Source organism: Dipteris shenzhenensis, chromosome 22 (genome assembly GCF_047967505.1).
Source record: "Dipteris shenzhenensis isolate YYH24624 ecotype China chromosome 22, Dip_SZ_1.0, whole genome shotgun sequence".
Classification (NCBI taxonomy): Eukaryota; Viridiplantae; Streptophyta; class Polypodiopsida; order Gleicheniales; family Dipteridaceae; genus Dipteris; species Dipteris shenzhenensis.
In genome coordinates this window covers 9,986,305-9,992,150 of record NC_141617.1, presented here as the reverse complement: position 1 = coordinate 9,992,150, position 5,846 = coordinate 9,986,305, and positions in this window count along the sequence as shown.

Below are 5,846 nucleotides of genomic sequence, written 5' to 3'. Positions count from 1 at the left end.
ATTTCGAGCATGGCTTAGATTGGCAGCTTGGGGAAATTTAAAGCATCCCCTCTATGGCGATCTAGTCTACTCTGACCTAGATCTATACCAACTGTCGATTGATGAAAGAATAGCAAATAATTCCTTTTCTTTTGTTCTTTTTAAGTGCTAGGTCAGATGCATCGATGTAGAGGCAAATGTGCATGAAGGAAGTGGTTTTGTCGACGAGGCTCAAATGTGAGTGTAACTTGCACCGAAATGTACACGTGATGTGACAAGTGCGTAGAGCATGAAAAAACGATCGACTTTCCTTTTTGGAGCACCCTCAAATTCTTCCTGGATCAAGAGATACGACTTGATCTAGATGGAGGGGCAAAAGGAGTGCAAATGGTGCTCAATGATGATGTGTCACTGTGGGTCACATGCTATGATGATGTGGCATTGTGCCTAGCAAGAAGTGTGTCTGTGAAGCCCTATGTGCTGAGGTGGCAGGAGTGGTGGTCACATGCAGTGACTGTGAAGCACTGTGTGTGCATGCAGAGGTCAGTGCTGACTGGACAGCTGAGGTGGCATAGATGATGATGTCAATAGATGATGTGGCACTGATGACATGGTAAATGACATGGCTAGATGACATGGTAGATGATGTGTCACTGGTGATGTGGTAGGTGACATGCCAACGGAGCTAGTAGGGGTGATGTGGCAGCCTCACGGGGCTACTGACGTGTCTAATAAGGCTGATGTGGCACTTGCTGATGTGGCAGTGGATAAGCTACCACGTGGCAGTCTCTTAATCACACCTTGATTAGGGAATTGTGGTTAAATTTTACTTGGGTTGGCTTAACCAACCTTATCCAACCCTTTTAAGGTGAGGTTGTGGTGAGGATGAGGAAGCTGCCACGTGTTGCTTCGTGGGTAGCCAAAATCTTGTAGATTTCGATAAAATCTAAGAAGATTCTGTCTCCTTCTTCGTTGGAGCTCGTTGGATGGAGCAACCATTATGGTAGGTGCCTTCATGCTAGATGTAGAGCACACTGGAAGGCACAAAATTGAAGCTGAAGTGGCAGGTCACTGGAGCAAATGGGTCGAAGCAGGAGCAGGACTATTGATGGCGAGCCATGGCGGAGTTCGCTAGAGACCTTGTAGGAGAGGTGTTGCACTGTAGACCAGATGGTGAAGCCTTTGAGGCTTAGAGCGGTGGTGTTGGCACGAGCGTTTGTCGGCTGGTCGCTAGCAGCCAGAGGCCGTTAGAACTGTCGGAGGCTGGTATGTAGCCCATGAGCGAGTTGATGCTACTGGGTGTTGCTTGTAGGAGTTGTAGGCAAGTCCCATAGCTTTGGAGCTACGTTGTGAGCAAGCAGTTGGCCAAGATGCCTTTGCTATCGTTTGCAGCTATAAGTAACGATGGAGTAGTGTGGTCGGTGAAACGTTGAGCCTAGAGAGAGCTTTGAAGATGAGGATGGGTGGTCGTCGTTAGTGTAGACAGGCATTTTGACACTCAGCAAAGCGTCTGTCATTGCTATAGGTGGCCCAGGGTTGGAGAGGCTGCAAGGGCTTTGCTTGGACATGAAGTGTTTGGAGTTCATTTCAGTAGAAGGAATCTAGGTGCCTTGTTGGCTGCAGTCGTTGTAGAGTTAAAGCTGCTTTGAAGGATGAAGGATGAAGGTGAGTGTGTAGAGTCTCTCAAAAACTCTCTCTCTCTCTCTTTCTGTTAATCAAAGAGAATGGATCTCTCTCATTCTCTCAAAATGAACCTTAGAGCAAACCTTACAAAGAACTTCTCTAAAGAAGAAAACACCTCTCTCACTCTAAAATCACAATGGAAAGAACAGACGTTCTTTCAAACAAACGAAAATCTCTGATGAATGAAATCTCACAATGAACGGAATAATCTCTCAAGTGAACGGAAGTTTCTCTCAATGGAAGAGAAGATCACTCAAGAAAAAACTCTCAAATCTCTCGATCTATCACACTCTCTCATACTCTTGCATACGGATTGTAATGCCTCAATGGAAGGCAAGGTAGCTCTAATACCATGACAAAATATGAAGAGGGGGGAGGAGAAAAGTGGAGATGAGGAGAGAGGCCACAGCTAGAGAGCACACCACAAATGACTAATTGTACACTAGATTTAGTCGAAAAAATAGAATATATACAAACCCATTTAGGGTTAGGGTTAGGGGATCTAACCCTTTCCTTTATAGCACTCTATAAGGTTAGTGCTATGCACATATGATCACTTGATGGTGCTATGCACACATGATCACATGATGTTGAGCGTGAACTCTCAACATGTCCATGGAAACATTCAACATTAAGACCCAACAACCTTAATTGAGGTATGTCCTTAGATTGAATTTAAGTATCACAAACTTGGAAGGAGTACTTGGCTCATATGTTTTAATGTTTTCCATGAGATGAGTTTGTTGCTTGTTCAATCATCTACCAAGGTTTGTATTCGATATGTTGCCATTGTTGCTTGAAGATAACGGAGGTGATCTTGTTACACCTAGTACCTTGGGTACCCAAATATAAGTGTTTCCAAGGTAATATCCCTTGGCCTCTAGTAGTCTTGTGGGAACCCAACGATATTCTTCCTTCCTTATTAGATGGTGTCATTTTGTTCTTCGATGTTGAGGTTTGTTGTTTTCCATGATGGGGGGGCTTTGATGTCGAGGTTTCATTGGGATTCAAATATATGATTCACCTTCAAAGTACCCTCGGGTAAGTAGTAGATCCTTTCAGACCCACAATTGATTGGTTGCTCTTCTCTTTGCATCTTTGCGGGTGAGACCTTGTAGAGGTTGAGAGGTGGAAGAAAATGTTGATGTCGATGGTTGAATGTTGGTACATTTGGTTGCATCTTGGTAAGTTGATTCATCACCAAACAACCCTTTGTAAGTGTCTTGGATCTAGCTTTTACAAAGAATTACGACTTCGGTTAAGGTACTTGCAGGATTTACAAAAAATGTGCAAGGCACAACATGATTGTCCATGGAAACATTCAACATTAAGACCCAACAGCCTTAATTGAGGTACATCCTTGGATTGAATTTAAGTATCACAAACTTGGAAGGAGTACTTGGCTCATATGTTTTAATGTTTTACATGAGATGAGTTTGTTGCTTGTTCGATCATCTGCCAAGGTCGGTATTCGGCATGTTGCACTTGTTGATGTCAGCTCGATCCAAAGTTGAGATGGAGTATTATACATCTCCTTAGTATTAATAGCATTATCAATTATAGCTTCAATTTGATTCTAGTACTACTCTTATGGTATAAAAAGGTGTAATGGTGGTACATTATCAAGGTGTATAAATTGAGCTCCTTTATACTTGGTAGATTTATTGTGGCCAGTGTGTATGTATCCAATTCTTTGATTCTTCTAACCCTTGTAAAGGCGCACACCAAGAGTCTTCAAGAGTCTTCATGTTGTTCGCTTCCTTATAAGCATTGAATACATTTATCGATGTTGACCTATTGGTGGTGTCAAATTCAGCCCTGCAAATAGATTTTCTGACATAGGGTGTGGAGATCGATCCTCATGACTTGCTCATCCTTAAGTTAATATATTTTATTTGAGCTCTAGTTGTACACCAATCGTACAGTGCACATGAAAGGTCTACCCAATATGATGTCATAGCCATTTAATTGGTTGGGGAAGTCAAATACAACAAACCACACTCGGTAAGTCAAATTTTAACGTCTCTTAAAATTCCTATAGATTGGGTTGTTGCTTCATCAACTGATTTTGACTATGAGGTTTGTGCTATCCATCTTAGGTCATCCCCACTTGGCCTAAAACTACTTAGTACTATGCTTACACAAGCTCCACCATCCAAGATTGCAGTCACGCTCTTACCTTGATAGGAGATGGGGAGTATTGCGTTAGTCAAAGCATTGGTCCAATTTGTTGATGGGTATCTTGTGAAAGTTTTGGGGGTCATTTGGGGGTTCGACTATCTCAGGAGCTAGAGGACTCATGAGCTACCATTTGCCCATTCATCCAATCCAAGAGGTTTTCATAGAGTGGGATTACCCTGTAATGGTGTCATGATGGGCATCTTGATCTCAATGGATATATATGCAGCTAGTCCAGCTACATCTTGGGGTTGTGTGATTGATTCACCCAGCCAACCAACTGTGTCTCTTCAAAACCATAAAAGGACATATTGTCCTCTTCTCTTGCTTGGTGTCATGTAGGGTCCTCCTCAAATATCTTATGCCTTATAAATGACCGTCCTGTCGATGAACTTTGTGATAGTTCCTCATCCACTCGTTTGATTATGGAAGAGGTTTTAGGGGCTCTATTGAAGGTTTGGTAGTTAGGATGGATGGATTCTAGCCCCTTGATGGCCTTAAGCCATTGCTCAAATTTTTTTAAGCAATCACGCACTAGATGGTGTGCCTTAGTGAGGCAATGTTTCTCAATGACGAGGTCTGGGTATTCACCTTGACCTTTAGGGGTCGTAGGTTTCCTATGAGTCAACGCTCCCCAAGTGTCATCCCATCCATTTTATGGTTGATTAAATTGGTTATTGGGTGAGGAAGTATGACTAGAAGAGGATGAGGTGGAAAAGTTGGTTGTGTCCTCATCTTGATCTTGTTAAAACCTTTTGCCACCTTAACTGCACCCTTGTTGTTTACCTCTCTAGGCTAGGATGTACTGGACTTATCTCTTTTGGTGTGCTTACAAAGATTCCTTCCTGAGTGCCTTAGCTTGGGCCCTTGTAATTACATTTAAGTATACCAAGGACACTTCGCCTCTTTCAAAGCTGAGAAGATTAAGAGTTGCATTCGTAGGTGCAGTAGCTAGCATTGTTGGTCCCCGCATTGAGCAATTCTTATAGAGGTGGTCAACTCCACACTCAGTGCACAATGGTGCTTGTGTGTCTGAAGGGATTGTGGCTAGTGCTGAATGGGGTGTCCCTGTAGGGACAATCTTTCAAGGGATGAGGTCCTTGACATTTAAAGCATGAGACCACCGGAGTAACTGGTCCATTGTATGGGCACTCATTAGTGATCAGGACCTTGACATGTATACCATTAGATCGATGGTCTCCTTGTGAAGGTTTTCATATCCCTCGCATTTTGAGAGATACAAGCCATTTGGTAGATGGCGATATATTGGACGTCTTGCATAACATAATGACTTACATAGTTGGACTGACTCATAGTATTACCAAATTGAGAATGAGTATTCCCACTAAGGGCATGATCTAATAGTTCTTCCCAATTACTAGGTATTTCCTTCACTAAGACTTTGTTCATAGGAGTGATTCACGGTGGAGGTGTTGAGGTCTGAGTATAGATTGGGTTAATGGGAGATTTTGAGCCCTAAATTGCCCTAGGATAGCAAGATTGGCTCCTTGTATTGGTAATTGTCCCTAGTTGGACGAATTTGGTAGTGCGAGTAAAGAACGAGGTGGCCTTTGCTGGCACATCGACTGAGGATTGACCTTGGGATAACAACACTGGGATGTATCATGGTTCCCCCATCATGCACATTGTGTGCAACAAAGTGCAAGCCTTACCCAAAGGTGAGGGAAATTGTTGGTGGGATGATTCCCAGTGTAGATCCCACACTATACATTGTCACACCTTGGAAATAGGTAGGGATTACTAGGGGCTTCCTTGGCTATTCCTCCCTCCAATTGTTGGCTTAACTGATTTAATAAATTAGTATCCAATTCCTCCATATTCACACATTTGCTAGGCGACGTTGTCTCCTTGACTTCACTTGAAGTAATGGCCTTCAAGGTCTGGGATACTTCTGAGGAGGCAAGTGTGATCTTCCCTCCTTGAGCCTTTTCTTTCATGTTGTCATCAAAGTGCACATGAGTCTTACAACACAACTCAAATGACGT